This window comes from Lytechinus variegatus, chromosome 9 (genome assembly GCF_018143015.1).
Source record: "Lytechinus variegatus isolate NC3 chromosome 9, Lvar_3.0, whole genome shotgun sequence".
Taxonomy (NCBI): Eukaryota; Metazoa; Echinodermata; class Echinoidea; order Temnopleuroida; family Toxopneustidae; genus Lytechinus; species Lytechinus variegatus.
The window spans coordinates 22,193,895-22,218,410 of NC_054748.1; the positions used below are offsets into that span (position 1 = coordinate 22,193,895).

The 24,516-nt window shown below is 37.1% G+C and overlaps 1 protein-coding gene across 1 annotated transcript in view; it reads right to left on the reverse strand.

Annotated features, from left to right (window-relative positions):
• The window catches only part of LOC121421396 (low-density lipoprotein receptor-related protein 6-like), a 71,056-nt gene extending 47,558 nt beyond the window's left edge, over positions 1–23,498 (reverse strand). Inside the window, exons 1-2 of the mRNA XM_041616096.1 lie at positions 23,230–23,498; positions 8,235–8,637 (exon numbers count right to left, since the gene is read on the reverse strand). The gene's annotated coding sequence lies outside the window, so the exon portion shown is untranslated. The remainder of the gene's footprint in view (positions 1–8,234; positions 8,638–23,229) is intronic.
• Positions 23,499–24,516: the final 1,018 nt, after the last annotated feature.

Here is a 24,516-nt window from a genome sequence, read left to right on the forward strand (position 1 = left end):
ACAGAAATCTTATGAGAGTTAGTTTCAGAGAGTATCTGAATAAACAAAACAAAAATTCATGCAAATTATATAAGTTAATTGGGGACCCCTTCTCATGAATACCGATGTCCATTACTTGGACTTCCGAGGCTTCCAAACAAAGTCGGAACAATCCTTGGATTTCGTAAGGGCGTGACACGGCGCAAGCTCAAAGGGCTACGCATGCGGTCCGTAGATGTAGTCGGTCATTGACATAAGCAACACGCATTCACAAAATTAATCGCACTTTTACAAGGATGTAGCGGTCTAAACATTGAAATAATGGACTTAATTTATCGATGCCATCAATGTGCATAAATCAATGAACTGTAAGTATAAAATGAGATCGACATTTCCTTTCACCTTTTTAAGTTATAGATCTAAGTAATTGCCTTTCTTCTTCAATCGCAATTCGCGCAACCGTTACGGCTGTGTGGCCGGAAAAGCATTAAACAGACATAAAATGTGGTGCATTTAGCAGCAATCTAAGCTCGTCGATATTGATATTTTCGATAGCTACCGCGCTTCGCGCGGGAGGGGGGACACCCCCCTCCCGAACCCTCCCCCCGTGCGTGCTTCGCACGCACCGAGGCCGCTGCGCGGCTTGCGTCGCTTCGCGCCGACAACCGTCAGAGTGGACCTGGCGAGAACGTTGCTGTAGATCATATTAAAGGTATTGTTTAACTTTGTGAGCAGCTGATTTAAAAAATTCTCAAACCAACATGAAACATGTGTACAAGTGCATGTATTAGAACTAATAAACCCTGAAAACAACCATTATTGAGAATGAAAAGCTAAAACTACAAGGCAAACCCCGATTTTGTAAATAGGCGTCTTATAGACACCTAAATAGTACACATAAGTGTATGGGATGAAATTAAGATGGTGTTTCCGGTCACTTTATATTTCAATTTTTGAAGCACTAAATAATCATTTTCGAACGCAATTTTTTCTGGGCTTCATTTTTGGAACATATCACAGACACAGGTGATAAGTGTGACCTTCTAGCTCAGATTTTTTAAAAGTCAAACCAATGTTAAACAATCACTTTAAGCAATGAATTCCGAAGATTATAATAGTCAGTGACAATCACTGATTATTTGTTTCATGAAATACACCCTTGTTATGAATAGAGACTACAGTACCGTACACTAGGCTATTCACACTCATCCAAACAGAAAAAAATTATATTTTGTAAATTATGTAGAAGCATAATTTTTTATATGTATGCTAGCCTACTTGTGATATATATAATGGAAAATAAACCTACAAAACCAAAATTGACTTTTTAATATGGTGTATTTTTTCTCTCCAAAATTTACAATAATGACAAGGAATTTTCCAAGGATGAAGGAATGAATGATGCATTTTCTCGTATTATTATAGGCCCTATTACTATAATTTTCATGAGTAAGCAAGAAGGATGGGCATTTTTTTGGGGGGAGGAAGTTTTCTGTCAGGGTAAGATAGAATTGAGATTTGAGATCATGTTGTTACGACATGTAACTCTAATATATTGTACATACATTTGAATAATACAAATATACAACAGGAATTTCTTCCTACATTTACTTTTTGACACACCTGGGTGGAGGATGGCAAATTAAGACAAATGCCTTGCCAAATGGCGCAAGTGCCATGCGGTTTTAAGTCTGGAGGTTTATATCCACGGAGACACAATACTTCTACCATCTTCAAATTGGCAAAGTTCCGGCAAAGGATATAAAAAAATATAGGTTCTAATCTAATGTAAAACTTCTATGTAAGAGTGGAGGTATACATGGAGAGCCTTTTAGAACATATTCAATTCTGCCAATTTGAAATGAGAAAAAGGATTCACAAAAAGTATTTTTCCCCGACAGGGTAGGTGTAAATATACCTGAGTGAGTAAAAACACTGTCTGCACTCCCAGAGCTGAGCTTGTTGGACTAGTCTTCAATGCACAGCCCCGACCTAATCTAATTACGCTTCCATTTTCGGTGAGGGGAGGGCCAGCTCCACAAGGTTAGGTGGTGTAATGGAATTATGTTTAACTGAGTTATGCATGACTGACAGGCTCGGATGAACATTAAAGGGAGATGTGATGATGCGGTCCTTGAGGTGGTTCAGGAGAACATTATACATGTAGGGAGAGAGAAGAGGGGGGATGGATGAGAACATTTAAAGGGAGAAGGGGAAGATGTGATGATGTGGTCCTCGAGGTTCTGGGAGAACATTAAAGGGAAAGACGAGGTTGGGATATGATGATGCGGTCTTCAGGGTTTCAGGAGAACATTATACATGTAGGGAGAGAGAAGAGGGGGGATGGATGAGAACATTTAAAGGGAGAAGGGGAAGATGTGATGATACAGTCCTCAAGGTTCTGGGAGAACATTAAAGGAAAAGGCGAGGTTGGGATGTGATGATGCGGTCTTCAGGGTTTCAGGAGAACATGATGTAGAGAGAGAGAAGAGGGGGGATGGATGAGAACATTTAAAGGGAGAAGGGGAAGATGTGATGATACAGTCCTCAAGGTTCTGGGAGAACATTAAAGGAAAAGGCGAGGTTGGGATATGATGATGCGGTCTTCAGGGTTTAGGAGAACATTATTAGGGATAGAGGAGGTGGGGATGTGATGTGGTCCTCGAGGTTCTGGGAGAACATTAAAGGGAAAGGCGAGGTGGGGATGTGATGATGCGGTCTTCAGGGTTCAGGAGAACATTATTAGGAAGAGGGGAGGTGGAGATGTAATGATGCAATCGTCCAAGTTACAGGAGGACATTAAAGGGAGAGGGGAGGGGGAAATGTGATGATGCAGTCCTCAAGGTTTCGGGAGAACATTAAAAAGGAAGGAAGATGGAGATGTGATGATGTGGTCCTAGAGGTTTCAGGAGAACATTAAAGGGAGAGAAGAGAAGAATGGATGAGAACATTTATTAGGGAGAGGAAAGTGGAGATGTGGTTATTTGGGCCTCATGCAGGCCTTCCATAGGGCCCTATGAGAACATCATTTGCATAAATGTAGAGTAAGCCTACATGTGCCCTTCTCATCATATCATGGGTATATATAATTATTTCATTAGTTAATAACAAAATATTTTATTTAAAAAATGCACCCATATTGTTCGTGGCAATTTGGGAAAACGACAAGGCCATGGAGACGTGTATTCACAATGTACTTGACTGCAGAAATGATTTCCCTACAATGTACACAAGTGTACGTGTTCCTGACGTCATACCAATTTCATGAAATTAATTTGAACTTGGGATGTCAAGCCTAATTCATGAATCCCACTGTACAACAGAAATGAAAATAACTGATGGGAACACAGTGCTTTTCAGATATATGCTACACTGTGTGACTGTAAAACACACATGTGGACAGGGTTCAAAATAACACTGGCCCAACTACTAGCCAATGGCTAGTCAAATCACTGTCTGAATATATGCCGAGTGGGAAGAAGGGGGATGGGGAGGGGGAGGGGGTGGGGAATGAAAGAGAGGTGACGAACAGGGGAGAGAATAAGGCTTGACACCCCGTGCATTCCTGGCATGACAAATACATCAACAGTTATGAAGGTTATGGGAGCAGGGGAATGAGTGAAGGACTATGGGGTGCGTTCACTTTGTTTGTAAGGATCGTTAACCCTTTCAGACAATTAAAATCAAGTAAATTGACAATACATCATCATGCAGGCATGAAGTTATGAAGCTAATCTGTGCTGGATCCAGTATTAAGTCATAATAATGTACAGTATGATGTGATCATGACCATGTCCTACCCCCCCCCCTCCCATCCTCCCTTCCGTTGGTTGTAAAGATTCATATTTTTCTTTTCTGTATTTTAACAATTGTAGAACATGAGTTCAACTACCAGCTACCCCACCCTTTAAAATTTCTGAGGGAGGGGGAATCGGGATGCCTATTGTAGAAACTAGAAAATCAAGCGCAAACACTCAATGTATGCTTTTGTTTTGTGGAAAACATAAGGGAGTGAATTTGTGAAAGTTGAAAAATGGAAATAAGGAAAAGTGAATATAAATATAGGCCTCACTGTAGAGTGGAACGTTTATATATCTAAAGCGAGGGATGTGAACGTGCCAGTGAAACATTGTGTCTGTACAATGTATGTGAGGGGTGTGAACACGGCAGCCCCAAGTCAAGACAGGCACATAAAAAAATGAGAGCACTGTGAATGTGCCAAGAACAACATTACAAAGGTTGACAGATTAATAATGCTTGATTGACAGGCTCAGCAGACAAACTCAAGGTCAAAGGTCAATGCTAGTCTTGCCTCCAGGCACTAGCCATTAGACCAAAGCCACCTTTATGCCTAGTTTCACACAAGATGGACAGATCTGTGCTGCAGCCTGCAGCACAGTGTTCCCAAAGTGTTACCAACCAATGAGCATGTAAAGTTCTCCAATATTGTTATGACACTGTTCATCTTTGTGTATATTTCATTGTTAAAGCCACTGGAAACCAAATTTCTTCGTATGCATACAATGACCAATTAAAAAGAATCTTGAATATTGAATGAACCAAGGAGTTACCCTTGAATGAATGAACATACCTTAGCCCTACAGTACAGCCGATTCTGTGTAAAAACTAAGACCTATCAATCCACTAATTAAAGGTCAAGTCCACCTCAGAAAAATGTTGATTTGAATCAATAGAGAAAAATCAGACAAGCACAATGCTGAAAATTTCATCAAAATCGGATGTAAAATAAGAAAGTTATGACATTTCAAAGTTTCGCTTATTTTCAACAAAATAGTTATACATGTATGAACGAGCCAGTTACATCCAAATGAGAGAGCTGATGATGTCACTCACTCACTATTTCTTTTGTTTTTTATTGTTTGAATTATACAATATTTCAATTTTTACGAATTTGATGATTAGGACCTCCTTGCCTGAAGCACAAAATGTTAAAATAATGGAATTCCACGTGTTCAGGGAGGAATGAAACTTCATTTCATGTGACAATGAGGAGAAAATCAAAATATTTCATATATCATATAATAAAATACAAAAGAAATAGTGAGTGATGTCATCAGTTCCCTCATTTGCATACCGACCGAGATGTGCATATAACTGTTTTGTGAAATGAAGCGAAACTTTAAAATGTCATAACTTTCTTATTTTACATCCGATTTTGATGAAATTTTCAGTGTTATGCTTGTTGAATTTTTCTCTTTCTATTCAAATCAAGTTTTTGTTGGGGTGGACTTGTCCTTTAAAAAGAATCTTGAATATTGAATTAACGTACCTTAGACCTACAGTACAGACCCTGTGTAAAAGACTAAGACCTCTCAGTCCACTAATTAAAGAGATCTTTTTAGTGACCAATATGGGTGTGAATATTATCTGATGGTCACTTTCTTTTTGTTGGTTCATAAATTTTGGTGTCATACAGTTGCTTTTTCAAGAGTTTTGGGAACTACATGTATAAAAGCTTTCCTTGTGAATAAAAAAAATGCTAGATGTGAATAATGTGGTGACTACATGTACATGTACGGTAGTGACACTCAGTCTCAGCTCTAATTGTACTGTATAATGGTTTCAAATGTAGGCCAGTTAAAGTATAGGCCTGGATATAATTTTTGTTAATGTAAAAACTGATTGTTACAAGTCTTTGGACTACTACAAAAAAAATATTTCATTATCTAAAACTGAACTGAATTGAATGCATACATGTAATGTATTTGCATTTCCCTATAAAAGTAGACTGAGTACATGTAGATCTCGTATTTGCCACTCAGGGGTTTTATGTGACCAATTGCTCGGACAATACCATAAAACTTTTGAAGTGAATGGTGATCAACAAGACTCCCTTTGGTTGAATGACCAGTTAAGCACCAAGGACAATTTGCAATTAGTTGTCATAAAGTCGTTAAAATACTACTGAACTGTCTCCATGATGCGCCCAAAGCTTAAAAGAGAAACTGTACTGTTGTGAAAAATAGTGAAAACAATGAATCATGGGAGTTTTTAAGTTCTTTTCATGTTTGTATATTTAAGGAGACATCCATGAACATGTAAAGGAAAGATTTACAATGAAAAGGATTGCTATTCCGATAATCAAACATTCAATGACAATAGATCTGAACTAAGAGAAATTCTGAACATTTGCCTACTTGTAGTCTGATGCATCCATTTCTGTGACTTTGAGCGGTTATATGTGACCAACAGGCCACAGCAATAACTGATTGCTGATTACAGCTAATACATCTAGATCTACAAATTCGGAAGATTTTGTTATATTCATGAATAACAACACAAAGGCCTACATATGACAGCTTTCTGTAACCGGTGTGTTGGCTCAGTTGGTAGAGCGCCCGTCTCACAACCGGGAGGTCGGGGGTTCAAACCCCGGCTGCATCAGACCAAAAGACATTAAAAGATGGGAGTTGCTGCCACCCTGTTTGGCGTTAAACGATTAGGGGATAGAGCCTCGTCGATCTGGCGCTGCACAGCGGCTGCCGAGCCCACGATCAATCGGGCAAAGCAAATTTTCGTAGTATTTCATTTTATGTCTATTTCGAATCGAACAATAAATTATGGATTTTCTACATGGTTCACAGTTTTTCAAACCCGTGACTTTAATCATTACAAAACTTTTTGTTAGGCCTACATGTATTTCATGTACATACAGTACATGCACATGTAACTCCTCTTCAAGTGTAGGCCTACCAATTGGTTGAAAAGAAGGTATACATGTAGGTGGACATCATTCAAGTTGGGAAGTGCAAAAGCTTTGTAAAAACAATGTTCTAGTGGTAGCTGGCACCTTTGAACACTCTTATTGTCAAAAGAGAAGTACATGTAAGCTTTCCCTCTTCAAGTGCATAGGCCTACTGCAAAGACCCAATCTATTTTACACAGAGTGGACCGACACGGCCCCAGTTGGGAAGTGTTTTTCCTACCGACCAGGAACCAGCAGTCTTTCCAGGACGTCAGGGCCGTACCCCGTGGAGGAGCCTGGTGCGAGGAATATGGAAAATGCTGCCTGGGCATTAGGGACCGTCTCAACACTGCTGATACATGGGGTCATCTTCAAGTTTTTACAATCTACATAGTAGAACTTGTACCACGTGAAGTGATAAATATTGTTTTAACTTTGAAATAAAATTTCTGATTGCCATCCTACATTATGATTATCAATATTCACCATGTACTGTACTACATGTAATGTTAAATAGCAGGGTGCTACATAAGCACCTGCCCGATTGCCTGGGGCAAGTTAAAGTTAGAGTCAGGCAAGTGTTTTTAAATAAAGACTACAACTACTTGCCCAAATAGGGCAAGCAAAATTCTCAGTTACAAATGACAAAAATTAGGGTCACTTTAAGAAGGTAGAACTGGGGCCCGTTGCAGAAAGAGTTGCAATCAATCACAACTCTAAAAATCATGCGCAATTTGATTTTCGACCAATCAACAACGCGCATTCGGGACTTGCGCATGATTTTTTGAGTTGCGATTGATTGCAACTCTTTCTGCAACGGGCCCCAGGTCAAAAAAAAGAGAAAAAGGTCAATGGTTTATAAAACAGCAATACTTTCCTTTCAAGAGGTAAACCTTTTTTTCAATGATTTTTTTCTGGCAACTGAAATAGATTTTGGCAAGTATATTTGAACTATTTAAAAATTTACTTGCCCGACTGGGCAAGTTTTTTTAAAACAATGTAGCACCCTGTTTATAGGCAGGCCTTTGGACCTAAAGACCTACATACGTATGTTTATGGTGCTACCAAAGCCTAGCAATCTTACATAACACTTTATTAACTAATAATTGCATGAACTACAATACATCATGAAAATCAAGCGTACAATTAATTGCTAACATTTGTGTGATGCGACCCTGGTACACAGAACCTTGTACAGATTGAGCAAGAATGAGAGGAACTCAGGCCCCGTTTCATAAAACTTGTTACAGTAACAAATTTGCAATAACAGTTTAAAGATACTGAAATCATTCGATTTGATTGGCTGAGAGTAAACTTCTAATTGTGCATTTGTTATTAACGGTATAATGAGATTTTATGAAACAGAACCCATAAAAGGTGCCTACATGTACGGTATATGTTTACAAACTATGATTTTGGATAGGTTCCTCATTTATTCAATTTCTTTGAAATTATGTTTTCATTTCCTCCAGATTAATAATACACTTGACTTTTTCAGAATGTGACACAATATATCAAATCAAATCAAAGATGAATCTTCAACACTTACCCATGTTCCGGATCTAACGCTATTGCTCTCGGCAAATGTAAATCTTTCCAAAATAAAACAGTTCTTGATTTTCCATCAATCTCACTGACTTCTATCCTGTTCGTATCAGCGTCAGTCCAATATAATTTTTGGCTCATCCAATCACAGGCGAGTCCGTCCGGGGCGACGAGCCCCGTCGTAACAACGTCCTCAACGACATCGGAGCCGTTAATAAACATTCTTTTGATTGCTTCCAAACTAACGTCCGTCCAGAATATGAGATTTTGTGAGTAGAGGAAGTCGACGGCCGCGGCATCTTGGAGGCCCTCGACGACCGTGACGGAAGACGTCTGTGAGAAGTTGGAAGCGGGCACGGTGAGGAGTTGTACATCGCGCCGGTTTGCGAATAAGAGTTGTGTATTTGCTGTAAAGTAAGGGGAAAGAACAAATAAATGTATTTTATAAACTTTGTTTCTTTTGTTCGTAATATTTTTTTCCATATGAGCATTTATTTTCTTCCATTTCACAAATTTCTTAATTTGTTAACATAAATTCATACAAAATCAGTTTGTCATAAAAAGAATATGATACAAATTTATACATGTTAGCCTACAAGAAGGCATATGACTACACAGTGTCAGGCTGTCAGCACCTTAATAGCATTAATAATTTGGAGTTTCACATACACATGTACATCACAATAATATTAATAACACAGATACATTTTTTTCAGTTAGCTCACAAATTTTGCATCAAAGCCAGTGATTACATGTATTTCAACAGATTCAAATTTGTTTTAAAACATATCTTTTAAAAAACACATACTGAACATGTATGAGCCCTATAAAAAACAATAATTCTTCTACACGCACAGAGAATATTTACATGGTACTAGGCCTATGCGTCTCTACTAAGAACTGCTTATCATCTCATTGCCATACAAATATTAAAAAAGTGTACTCCCAAGTTAGAAACCAAAACCATTCAATTCAATTGATGTCAAATGTCAAAATATTGAATACTCAGAAAGTAATCATTTTTTGGTTTTACTAAACATACATGTACAGTCTTAAACTTAAAGTATATGAGGTCCTTCTATCTAAATAAAAACTAAAACAATATTTTGTTTCATAAAATTATACTGAGTGCATTCAAGCACACTCAGGTCAAAATTACAAAGTCCTTTGTACAATTACATGTGAGCTTACAGGACTACAACTGGAATTCACCACAAGTACATGTACTCAACAAGATTTTCTTAGAATGAACGTAATAGCTATTGAAGTAGTCATTTCTTGAAAAACAGCATGACTACAATGGATAAAATTGAATGCATCTTCCATAGTGCACACGTTTGCTGTGATGACACTCATTTTCTCAATTCATAGGCCTATAGTTTGGATCGGTGCTGTTGCATGCACAATACATGAGTATGCACACACACTGAAATGAATTAATTTCATATATTTATTTTCATCTTATTTCATTATGAATGACCAACATAGTGTGCGTATGCAACCAAAAAAATAGAGATTTGAGGCTCTCTTTTAATTAACACAACTTCTGGTAAATCTCCTGGGAAAAAGGGTTAGCCATTTTATTCCCATTTAAAATATGTGTAATTTATAGTTTTTTATAGTGGATACATTTTGATTTAAAATGTCAGTTTGTTCTGGTCAAGATCACAACCAAATTATGTAGGCCTACCTATATGGGCATCAATTTTTTAAGCTCAGCAAAAATACATAAAATATTTTTTATCCCTGGTTCTGATACCCATGTATACTAAACTTTAAAGTGAGTTTGTAGTTCTAACTTATCACAAATCGAAGCTCCATGTAAACAAATATTTTCCCTATACGAGATGGTAGAGTTGTTCAACCCCCCCCCCCACCACCAATGGAAGGGTTGTCCAAGATAATGGGTCAACCATTTATTGACCTAAATAAATACATCAACTCCTTCTGAACAGAACTCACAAGAGCATTATTTTCTTCCAACAATCTTTCCATGGTGCGCCCACTCACTGTGTACCACCAAATCACACACATGCACTTGATAATGCCCTCCAATCCACACACACACACACCACTCGATGCTATTCACCCCATGCAGTGGTATTTGTGTGTATACAATGTGAGTCCACCTTATCACAATGGCTTTGGAATACTGACCCAATACACACACACAATCTCAACATGTTTTGTGTTGGTGGGCTATGGTGCTTCAGTGTAAGGCCCCAAAATCTTGACTGGCTTCTCCTCAACAACAATACAGGGGTCATAATGGGGGCCTGATTACTGGGTATAGGGGTGCTGAATAGCCCCCCTTGGTCCCAAGAGGGGGGCAAGTGAACACCTCCAAATAGCCCAGGCTCATTAAGGAGGGTTTTCAAAAGGCGAGGGCTTACTGTGCACTGCTTGAAGAGACTTTAGTCTTTCAATGTTTTTCTCAAGAAAATACCTCATAACAATAGTCTTCCACAGAATGCGCAGGAAATAGCATTGTATACATGTATATAGGCCTATTAGGCTATACATGTAGAGTACATGAGGATTTATCTTACTGTATGAACATACATTTATCTGAGGAGGTACGTGTACTGTATACCGGTACATGTAGATGAAGACCGACATGAACATCTCACATGCAGCATGCAAAATTATCAAAAAATTTCTAGCCATTTTGAATTGCTATCCCGAAAAAAAGTCTAGTAGCATATATAGAAGAGGTGATTTTCTTTTCTTTCCTTCAAAATAGTGCCGGGGTGTCGAACAAATACTGCCATGGACAAACTTTCAAAATCATAGGCCTAAATAAATAAGGGAGGAAATATTCTTTTTGAAATTGGAGAGTACCAGCACAAGCGACAATTAAGTGCAAGAACTGAATTCAAAATTTTGGTAGAAAGGAGAAAATATTCAAATAATTATCAAGGAGATTCAAATACATTTTCCTAGATTACAGATCTGTGGTTACATGAAATTACAAATGCCATTTACACTGTTCGCATGATGAAAATCATGTTTTTTCATGAACTAAAAATTGAGGTTAAATAAGGAGAAAAAAACCTATGGCAATAGTCATGATAGTTACCATGAATAATATCATTTTAACATGACGTTATGATTAATAGAAGTCATCAAGAGAATCATGAAAATAAACATCAATATGCAATAATTGTTTTTGCAAATCACTGCACTGCAATAGAGGGATTCTAACCCATTTATCATACTGTCATTCTAATATTTCCTGCCAGAAACCAAACAACTACTCGTCAGAACGAACAATAAAACAAGGTTTAGACCAAAGACGAATGTTTCTCAATTACGCAAGCCTAATGGGGCTTCACGAATGGACTTCCCATTTTCTCAGCTCAAATGCTTTGCAATCAATCAATTACCCAGAGCTCCTCTGTAAGACGATACTCCTCCAAATTAAGCCAAATTAATTTCATACGATGTCCACGGAAGGAAGGTATTGCTTTAATAACCCTCTCGAGACGATCTTTCCAAATCTTGTCATATCATTTTGATTTACAGATGCCTCTAAAAAATATATTAACGCAATTTTCATAATGTACCATAATGACTATTCAATGGTACATGTAAAACATGTTACGTTAAAGTGATTGATAATGACCAATTGACCATGATCTAAAAAAGGAATTTGTCAAATGAAACCAGCCGTAATAACAATTCAATGGTTAAATCATGGAAATACAAGTTTCTACATGAATCTCCTTGGTAAAATCTGTATAAATGTATACATATGTCTACATGTATATTTAAAGTGATTGATATTGACCATGGTCTAAAGGTAAACAACAATTAGTCAAACAAAAACATTCTGTAGCTTTATATAAGCATTAGACTTTAAATGGTTAAAACTTAAAGTGATAATGATTATAAGAAAGTACAGTACATAATAGAAAATGTTGACCTCTCAGAATGCATTTAAATTCTAGCATAGGAGAATGACATGAAACTAATATTATCCTTCATGAAGTTGATTACATGTATATCAATGAAAGCCTACAATGTTATTAGCACACAGTATGGGGAATAAAGATTTTTATATTTACATCATAAATCTGTAGTGCCATGTACATGTAAAAGCATTATGGAGAGGGTCTGCATGCCATTATTGCTTCCTTTGTTTTGCTACGTGTAATAATCATTTGATTTCCAGTTTAGGCCTAGGCCTATATGTTATCAACCCCTTTGTCTTCATTAGCGGTAACCGTAATCACCATCATCACCATCCTAATCATCTTCATCGTCCTCATTATCACCATTATCATCCTCATTATCATCCTCATTATCATCATCATTATCATCCTCATCATCATCATCATCATCATCACCACCACCACCATCATCCTCCTCCTCCTCCTCATTATCATCACCATTTAATTGCATAATCGATTATTGCATGTATTATCATTATTATTAGTTACTGTTTATCAGCAGTATATCCAAAATTATCGTGTTCGTAAATAGTAATCATCTTTCCCTATTATAATGGGAGGGGTAAATACATGTTACTTGTAAGGGTGACAAATTCTTATAAAAAAACTCATTTCCTTCAGAACAATTATTTGAGAAAACGTACTATTTTCTCCGTTACATCCACCCAATATATTGTAAGCACATGGAGAGTAGAATTATTAATTGAATTGAAATATAGCAAAGCCCTTTGAACATGTTTACATGAAGAAGTGCAGGTGCTACATGTATACAAATGTTAAAATGTATAGTACATATACGAAGTTGGGTATATTACATGTATGTATGGATGTCCTGTATCTCCATGTAAGCCTACATCATACTACATTATGACTTTAGGAGGGAACACTAAATTATGCACAATTTTTGTATAGCTCACAACATATCTCACAGATATGATAAACATGCCTTTGCAATTTATGGCATTGTAGTACATGATGTATGATAAAGGAATCGCACAATACCCCCACACAGACCCACTTAAAAGCAGCTTGGTCGAAAATACATCCTCCAAATCTTCCTCCTTCGTCTCCTCTCGCATAATATAACCCACATCTTTTTGGCTGGCATAAATATTGATATGGACGGCAGCGCATTAAAGGCGCCTGGTGCGCGACGCCAAGGTAGCAGCGCAACGGGCCCGGCAAATGTTCGCAGCGACGCTGCGGCTATGTGAAAGGTAGACTAGCATTACATGACAAACGACATGATGTTAAGTCCCCTCGGGCCGCGCATCTATCTCGTCTTCTTCCATCCATCGAGCACTAATGCTTGCGTATAGCGAGTATTACCCCTCAGGGCGCCAGCTCAAATCCACCCTGCATTACTCTACGTCTGCAGCTCCTAAAAGGTAATCTCCACTGCTAGTAATGAAACGGTTTTGAGAGAAAGGGAGAGAGAAAAAGATGCATTGTGGGAGATAGGAGAGATTAGCTTTAGGAGAGAATGGATAGCACAGCAGAGAAATGGAGGAGGTACATGTACATGTATGTAAGAAAAGGAGGAGTTCTGAGAATGAAATGAGAGAGGGATAGGGAGAAAGAAAATACAGAATGAAAGGCAATATATTGAAAATATTGAAAGATAAATAGAAAAGAGAAAGGTTCGTTTATTGTGGGATATACACAGTAGAGAGGCAGGGGAAGTATTTATATTCCATTGCTCCATCCTTCTTTTCTTAAATTATGCACAGATCTATAGAATAATAATATATCTAGAATTATGTTAATTTATGCAAGGGAAATAGTTACTTTCGATGTTTCAATAAATTACATTGCCAGATTAGGTGACCTCTTTTCTAAGAAAAAAAAAAAATTTTCAGCATCAAACAAAAGAAACAATACATACCAATGAAATAAAAATTGGCAATATAGAGCAAAATTTCTGTTCTTTCTTCATATATACATACATGTGTATGGCATCAATTTTTTAAACTAGGAATCTCACGAAAAGTCACTATTAAAGCAAATACTGTAATATAATCACATCTAAATGGGATCACATAAAACACTTGTCATATTGGCATTCATTTCCGAATTAAAATTTTGTGTCAAAATCAAGTACCCACACTCCTTTCTCAGAATTTCTCTAAATATAGCATTATTTTCTATTTTCTATGGGGGCAACATGTTCTAGTGGTTACAACTTCTGTCTTTCAATCAGAAGAACGCGGGTTCAAATCCCAGCATGTTTTCATTCAGCAAGAAATTTACCCACATACATGTAGTGCTGCACTAAACCCAGGTGAGGAAAATGGGTACCCGGCAGGATTCCTTGAATGCACCAAGCACCTTCAGCAGCTGGAGCTACATGTAAAGCCAGGGTAATATACAACTGGTGCGTCATTGAAAGCAAATTACATGTAGATAATCGGTGCCTCATAAATGCTACATTATCATCATTATTGTTTTGTAAATACTACCAGCATTCAGCACAGTAATATTCTTTTAAATATATATGTTTTAATATTGAATTCTAATTTCAGATTAAGTGCTTGCCCGGCTGGATATTAATTTTATGCCAAACATGTACTTTTACGATGCTACATGTATTTTCTTGCAAGGGAATAGATTCACTGCAGCACAGTAGCCTAGGGTGGATTTCCCTTTGCATTATGCATTTCTGACAGCTCTTGCTCATCTTCTTTGATATGATCATGAAAACACAACTTATCCAATTCTCCGGTATCAGGGTAAAAAAAAAATCCAGCATCAAAAAGTACGCTGAACTTGACTCTCACGACTGCCTGACGTATATGAATGTACATGTATGTTTTTGAAACTCGCATGTGTGCAGAATGCGTGTATGCGTGATCGTTCTTGTCAATGATTTAGCCAGGCATCACCATGTGAGGAGGAGAAATCGAGAGCCGAGATGGCAGGATTTGTGGTGCCTGTGTGTAGTCTTGTGCAAGACTTGTAATGTTGGCCAATATACAAAACAATAAATTAATGAACATACATGTAAAAGTCGAAAGAGTCGAGGATGGTTACTTTTGGTGGCAGCGGTGGGATGTGAAATTGGCATTCTACATTGCACACAAATCAAAATAATGTGGATGGAACCTGCAGCTAAACCATAAATCAGTTTCACATCTGGTCTCGGGTGTTTCATAAAGCTGTTCGTAAGATAAGAGCGACTTTAAGAACGACTGGTGATCCTTTCTTTTGGTATATGCAATACACCATTGGCGATGGTTTAGTGCGTAAGAAAGGTTCACCAGTCGTTCTCAAAGTCGCTCTTAACTTACGAACAGCTTTATGAAACGGCCCCCTGATCTCATCTTTTGACAAATGTCTAGTCTCCTCATCAGTGTCTATCTGTGTCTCACTTTCTCAATGGTCATTTTAATAAATGTAGGTAGTACTTGTACCCCCTCTCATTCTCATATTCACAATCTCGATGGACCAGTACATGTACATATATACATCTCTTTTCTCATTTCTTTCCCTTCTCTTGCTCTCTATCTCTCCCTCCGAGTACAATACATGTACCTCTTTCATACACGTATCTCTCTTTCTCTTCTTTCCCATTCTCTCTTCATCCCCATCCCTCCCCTATCCATCTCGTTGGAAACGATGATGAACAGCTCCTGAGGGTCTTGTGCACTATCTATATGGGTTATCCATTATTTCGCATTAATGGCTGATGCATCTTGCACAATCATTACAAGGTAGACGTCGGAGATACACGAAGGTTATAATTGAAAACTACAAGAGGAACTACATGAGCATAAAGTATGATAGCTGACTGGCTTTGCAAGAAGTGAAAAAAATCAATAAAGAAAAGGGGTTTATTTATTTCCAATTGGTCTAATGCCAATTTGTCGTTTTACCGACTCGTCTACTATCCACATGGTCTAACTCCCATTTCGTCCTCTCAGAATTTTGTCAAGTAACCAGTTGGTCCAAAATATACAATTAATGCATATTTATGAGTGTGTTATGATGATGCAGCAAACTTGAGGGTATTTACAATTATGCGAAAGCAAGAGGCGCTTGCGCCGAGTGCTTTTGCATAATATTGTGAATGCCCGAGAGTTGCTCGCATCGTCACTAACATCACGAATCTTAAAATGTGCATTAATTGTTTTATAAAACGGGTCGGCAAAATGAATTTTTCATGGAAATCTTGTTCAAATCCCTCCAACTTGTGTACGATCGCACAGCTGAGACGAAGAGATCACAAGACTGTCAATTATGACATCACAGGCGCTTATCTACTATGCGCGCCTAAGTAAGCGCATCAAAATCCTAGCCAGCCTCTTTTACTGAACGCGTATCAGTTTTTACGTGCTATTGGAACTAATGCTGCACAAAAATTGCACAGTGCTGCACAAAAAATGCACAGTGCTGCACAAAAAATGCACGACTGGAAGGTTGCGCATAATTAAAGCATGAACACGTGACTTGAATACGCACTCACCATTGGCTACATCCTTGCACCAGATTTATAAAGCCATTTAATCCATACCATTTGGTCTAATTGGACTAATTGTTAATTGGGCAAAATGAATGAAAAAAATGGGTATTAGCCCAACTGGTTATGAGACGAAATGGTCATAGACGAACTGATGATTGGACCAAATTGTTTTAGACAAAATGTTGATGGACGGAATGGCACTGGAGAAATGAAGGTAGACCATGTGATGAGTGGACGAGCTGGCAATTTACCAATAAAAGTGGTGTCAACTACATAAAGGAGTCAACTTTACTCTGAGTCAAAAGTGACCCATTCTCTGACTTTATTTTGACTTGAAGCTGACCGATTTTCAGCAGATCCTACAATGTATACACCATTCCGAGTCAAATGCATCTGATTAACCCAGAAAAGAGTTGATCTCTGGTTGGCACTCATTTAATCAAATTTGACATCATAAAAATATGCATACATGTACATATCATAATTTTTTATGTACCGCATTTTTTTGTCAATTTGATGTAGTTAAACAAAGTGCACATGCTCTTTTACTTTAAAAAAAAAAAATTGGGGGTTTGGACTCCACCAAAGAAAGCTCTATTGTTCCAGAACCTAGTCTGATTACGACACAATCTTTACTGATTACGACACAATCTTTACTGAAAAATAAAACCTAGGTCCCCAACATGACCTAATTTTACTATTAATTCCAATACTCCAGAATCTTCATGTAGTTTTGAAAAATAAAATCAATCAACATGACAATTTTACAATGGCCATACTCATCCATCAAAAGCAAATCTGAACTGTACATGTAGTCACAGCAATAGAAAAAAAATGACAAAAGAAAAATACATTTTTGAGGCTGAAAAGGGAACGGCAAGATTAATTCAACATTTTTGATTGTACTAAAGGAAACCATCAGACTTATACATTTTGAAACCCCCCTACTGGCTTGCCAGCCAACTTGTCTAACAACCAGATAAAGTTATAAACAAAACTATAAATCAAGATGGCCCATCAAAAAAATTCACTGTCAAAAAAATTCAGTTCACTAGGGTTCCATTTTATTTTGCCCGCTCATTCCATTTTCTCCTTGATTCCATTTTCTCTTTTTTTTTGTTAGGAAGAACAATATTCCTTAACAGTTTCATTTTCCCTGAGGAGACTATAAATCAAATGTTTCTAGTTTTTTGCTTTGACGTTCATTCAAGCTCAAAAATACCAAACGTTGACGAAGCCTTATTGATTACAATTCTTTTGTGTGAAGTCTTTCCTGTCAGTTGAAGGCTATTACGACTTCCATTAGCTCTAGACAAGTTCAATTTCATTTCCATTTTTTGTGTTCAAGAAAGGAAAAAGGAGAGAAGAGGTTGCAGGAGCAGTATGAATCTTGGTTGTTATTCTAGAATGTATGCATCAAGTCAGATTTATGATGGGCCAAATCGAAAATGATTTACTAATTCTAATTACATACATGTTTAGATGAAATATTTACAATAAGCATTTTTAATAGAATTGAAAGAAAGGGGACTACACTTTTGCTGTTCTCTTTGTCAGGGTGAGGAGTTGCTTGAAAATCACACGTGGGATATAATGAGAAAGCAAAAATGTAGACCTTCTTTTAAATTGAGACCATATATTTTTGCTGTTCATGGCATGTATTACTGTACGCCATGGCTGCGACTTGGACCTACTGTACGACCATTAAAGTCTACAGACTAACTCCACTGGGCCACAATTAGACAATGCTCCACAACATATTAGGCAGAGAGCTACATGTACAATATGTACTTTTCTAATTTACACGTAAATATGTATAGGCCTATGTCATACATGTACATTTATGTAGCCCTCTATACAGTACCCATCAACATGTACGCTTATTAAAACATTCCAAAATACTGCACCAAGCTATTGGATCCTACGAGAATTTCCAGGACTCTTAAAAACATTCACTTCAGGGATCTTTCAGGCATTTCCCTGGAGCCCCCTGGCCCATATAACTTTGCCCTTGGATAAATCTTGCGAAAACTCATGTAATTTGGGGAGTTTCTCTGGGAAATAATTAGGACCAAGTCCTTGGTTTCACACTGGAGTACACTTGGTATTTTCTGATCTGGGGCCTGTGGCAGAAAGAGTTGCGTTTCAACGCAAGTCAAAATATCAAGCACAAGTCCCGAATACAGGTGCTTCATTGGCTGAAAATCAAGTTGCACAAGTTTTTTTTTTTTAGTTTGATCGCAACTCTTTCTGCAATGGGCCCCTGCGCAGGATTCCCGATCAGAAAATAGCATTTATTCTCTGTGTTTGGGTGGGTAAGAATTCACTTTGCGTGTCACAGCACACATTCCAATATCCTGGCTTTGCACATTTTTAACGACCACAGGCCAGGCCAATGACATTTATTTACAACCTTGGGGATAAAGAGGCAAATAAATTTATTGCCACCTCTCTTTAAAGAAATACCTCTATAGAAGTTCCAGGTTTTTATGGAATTGCAATAACTTTATATGATCGTTATATCCTTCAAGTTCAGAAGTTTTATAGCAGTATAAATAATCCACAGAAAAAAATGTGTACTATCAAGTGACTGCACAATGTAAAACTGATACATGTACATGTAGTATACACTTGTACATGTATGTAGTCTACACTTGTATTTCATTGCAAGGTAGCTCTTTTACACGTTTATCATTGTGAAAACTTATGCTCTTGGCTACATATTTACCTGCCTAGTCGTAAAACAAGTTTGCCCACTAGAAAAGTAAAAATCTACAAAACAATACCTTAAATCCTCAACCCTGAAAATTGGCAAAGGAAAGCAGATTTGTAATGTTCAATTTAAAAAAAATGCAAATCTGCAATGATTTCTTTATTTAATCATTTTGCATTATCATTCATTCGTTTTGATTAGATATGAGGTACACGTAGGTGGGATGAAATGTATAGGATCTGAATATAAAGAATAACATGAAATTAGAGAGTTTCAGAGCAGCACTCCGACCCACACCAGAGCAGCACGCCGGCGATTTGCAGTCTACTGCCCTGCCGGAGTAAACTTCAGAAGGCTAAAACTTTTAACAATTGTTGCAAATTTGAGTGAAAGCTTTATAATCAAGAACTCTGTAGGCCTAAAAGTTTTAAGTTCATTCACGATTGCTGATTAAATGTCATACTTTTATGTATGCGTTATCTTCAGAGAGAGTAGAAGTATTATTTTACAATGGCCATTTTGTTCATTAACAGTGGCTGTTTCAGAGTTTCAGGACTAATCTCTCTTTTATTAATAGCCCACGGTTTATATGTTTTATTATCACTGGATGCAACCACTCAATCCCCAGATCCCCTTCTTATAAAAAAACCAATGAGATTCATCACAGAAATTTACCAATATGGTGCATCCTTGAACTCAAACAATATTTTTTTGTTTTTCATTTGTGAAATGATAAATGTAGAGTCCCCTTTAGATTACTGAAAAGGTTCTACTTAATATCAGTGTTATTATAGAAAAAAGAACTGTTTTCTCGGATATCAGGCTATTTTAATGACTCTAAGAAATATAATTGAATGAATACAGATTAATTAGTACTCAATGATATAAGTTTCAACCAGATTACATGGATTTAGTGAGGTCTTTTTCTCTGGTATAAAGGCCATTAACTGGCTCTTAAAAATAATGGATACAGATTATTTGGTACTCAAAACTATTCCAAGTGGGTATTTCATTACATTTGTACACAGTACATGTATGGATTGTGAGACTTGCAGGGGTACTCATTACAGTAGGCACAAGTGCTTTTATCATATTCCAAAGTTTCAACCAGGTTACATGTACATGGATTTAGTGAGGTCTTTTTCTCTGGTATAAACTAAAGGCCATTAACTGGCTCTTAAAAATAATGGATACAGATTATTTGGTACTCAAAACTATTCCAAGTGGGTATTTCATTACATTTGTACACAGTACATGTATGGATTGTGAGACTTGCAGGGGTACTCATTACAGTAGGCACAAGTGCTTTTATCATATTCCAAAGTTTCAACCAGGTTACATGTACATGGATTTAGTGAGGTCTTTTTCTGTGGTATAAACTAAAGGCCATTAACTGGCTCTTAAAAATAATGGATACAGATTATTTGGTACTCAAAACTATTCCAAGTGGGTATTTCATTACAGTTGTACACAGTACATGTATGGATTGTCAGACTTGCAGGGGTACTCATTAGGCACAAGTGCTTTTATCATATTCCTATATCATACACTCTTTACAAAGATGCACTTCGTAACACTTTTAAAAATGAGCATCGGTTGTGATCAAAGGGAACAATTATAAAACTGATCTTAAAAATCTAAGAACTTTCTTTGTGGAAGATGTGACCATTAATATGAAACTATGAATGTACAGTCTTGTAAAATACACTTTAAAAAATCACACAATGCTATATTAAAAAAAAAAGCTTGAGCATGAAAACTTTCTATTCAATACAGAGTTCAAAGAAATTGATGAAATGAAAACTAATCTATTTGGTAGACTCTTTATAGTAGATTTCTTTCAAATTAAGTATAACATAAACACAAGTAAACATAATTTACATCATAATGTTAAATCCCCACATACTGACATAGGTGCAAGTCACCTTTCCTACATTTATTTTGTACCCTCTTTGACACAGAGTATAAAAGATAAAAATGTGTTTTATTGGATGAATTTTGTGACTCAATAAAACATATTTTTATCAGGTGACCAATGAAAATAAAATAAAAGATAAGGTATTTTTGTTTCTTTTTGTATGTGTACCCATGTTCATTTGTACAGTGTCACTCTTGTCCAATACTCCATCAACTGCTATTGTGCACAGTATTGTAGTTGATCTAAAGTCCATTTTACATCCCACTGCTGCCACCAAAAATCACATAGGAGGCCATTACTACATTACTGGCATGTGCAATATCTTATGCACACATTTTTAGGAGGGATATCACCATTATGTGATACAGCAAATTAATGCACTTCTAACTGCAGACTTTTTTATGGTAAGTTCATTCGTGTATCTCCTGAGCTTCTCTTCTTCTCTATTTGCCTTTCTGAAAGGAGTGATTGAGCTCATTCCTCCTTCTATTTTATCATTTGAAATTGAATATACAATGTACCAGTCAGCTATCATTCATAAGGAAGCACGATAGCTCAGTCGGAAGAGCGGCAGCAGTTTCAGATTCTGGTAACCCGGTTTTGATTCCCACTTGGTGCACTGGTCACCGTACCTTGTGGTAAGCCATTATTAATCCTCATTACCAGGTCCCTAGGAAAGGATCTTAAACCATCAGTCCTCTTGTTGCTTGCTAATACAAGCATTCATGTTTTTAAACAAATCACCATCACATTATTTGTTTTCGCATCTACCAACGGTGGCAGCAGTGGGATTGGGGAAAATATAAAATGACTACATTAATAACGCTTTTAGTTGAGCGCTCCATTTTTTATTCTGTCAGCTAATATTTCTCAAGTTGAAAATATGTACACAACTTACCATGTCTTTTTTGTGAGTTCTGTGGTGGAAAAAAGGCCCAGGTAGTATTTGTTTTGTTACAGCCACTCATATTAGGGTTAGGGTCACGGTTTTGGGGTGGCTGTCGCAAAAGGAACTTGCTACCCAATTGAATATCCATGTCTACTGAGTAATAGTACTTCTGCTTCTTGACCTTATTTCTCCTTCTTCTTTATTTTTATAGACTGTAATACATGGATGATTTTCACATCTACATGTACAGTGGTGGCATATTTACACAAGACAAAAAATCTCAGCAGAAAAATGTAAAACATCTAGCAAAAGTTTTACGTCTTACAATAGGCCTATATTAGATCAATTTTTCGCCTCTTTAATTCTATCCTGTTGACATTGAACAACATTGTCAACTGCCATTCATCCAAAATAAAAACAAGTTCTGCATTCTGGTGTGGCCTAGAAAATTTAGGTCTTGAAAACCATGAGGTACATGTCATGTCCATTTACCATATAGACCAAAAGCTTCTGTCGCTGTTTTTGGTTGTTCTGCGCACTGAACTATGTCGGCTCCACTCCCCAGTGAAATTTTGGAGGAAATCCACAGAAACGACGGTTAATGGACTGTCTATTCACTATACAACCTTTCGGCTGGTTATTTCTTATTTCCCATTAGATTTAAACTCAATTTTCATGTCAATACAACATTTACACAGTAAAAAACATGTCATACCCAGTCTACATAAAATAAACACCCCCATTATGCCCAGTAGTACTTCATAGCGGCTGTGATCAAGACATCACATAGGCTTGTTTTTACCCAAAAAAATGCATTATTAATAAAATTATTTATACTAATATTTGGAGGTCATAACTAGAATATATTTTCAAATTACGAACAGTATTTCAATGAATTGTTATGATACTCTAAACAGAAGAATATATATATGATTCAATTCGCATGTACAAAAAAGTACGAGTGAGTGATTTCAGGTTTGTTATGCACGCAGTTCATTGCCATACACACATTACTACACGTTCACGCTCTCAACAGTAAATCCAAACAGGGCTTCGCCAAAACTTACCGCGTACGAACGCCAGGAGGCTCAGTATTCCTAAAAACGTTTCGAGGCAGCCCATTTCTGCCGCTGATGGAATATCATCTACAACACACCATGGTGTATGCAGACTTTGCAGTCTGAAGAATTCCTTGGCTCTTGTAATCCAGAATTTTAGGTGTTATCTCGTAGAACTAGATATATGTTCGGACAATATATTCGGTAGTATTATGTGTTTTCGGTGTAGGGCTATGCATGTATTCAGGCCCGTGTATACTCGCGATCGCTGGATGAACTCGGGTCAGATTTGCGAGAACTATTTTCAGCAAATACGGCATATTCATCCGCGCGGTGTAGTTTCTTGATATTCTAATTCGTGAAGCCATATTATCGTCTTAATCTAACACCTTTTCATCTGAAGTCTTGGTATAGTTGACAATATTATCCGATCTACATCTCTGACGGTCAAAATTTGCATTTATCTCTGCTTAATATTATCTGGGTTTTCTAGTATTTAGAAGTTTATTTTTCTTGCGCATGTCCATTATTGAATTAAAGGTAATTGGGTCATGTGTCAATTAAAGATTTCGAGCTCCAAATTCTCTAAGTTGATTGACAGTTTTCAGGCTTTTGTTAATCATGTCTGATCCTAAATCCATAAAGGATGTTAAGCCAGGGTGGAAAAGAAATGTAGTGAAGCGGAAAAAAATTCGACTTGTTTGTTTTCCCAAGCAAACCAAACAAGGAGGAATCGTAAGAGAATATAACAGAGAGGAGGAAAAGAATGATTCGCAAAAAAAAGGAAATGGTTCAATAAAAAGTTCAGAGCGCAAGAAATGAAAGAATGAAGACAGACGTTTAAAAACTGTCATTTCTTCTCAGCCTCCAAGTAAATACTTGATGTTTTTCTGTCAGCATCTCAGCACTGTAGCCACTAGCTATTGTAACTATAGAAGTTGTAGTAGTATGACTGGAATTAAAAAAGTTTGTCGTCTTGAGGCGTTAACAAACTTGAGACATCTTTCCTCGTCAAAATGCCTAGAAGTTGCTTCAGACTAAGGAGACTTGGGTTACACCGGAAGGACTGAACTTCAAGTTTTCTTCTATTTAAGGCATCCAACTTGCACCTGCTTTTTTTCTTTCGAAATTTCGTTATTCGATCATAAACCTCAAACCTGCTATTTTTTGCGGTGTGAGTACGTGGGTTTTTTTTTTCTTTTTTTTATGAAAAAAATAATCATCATTACAAAATAATCATCAACAAATAAAAAAAAAACACCCACGCCCCCTCCCCCCCCCTCCTACCGACTCGGC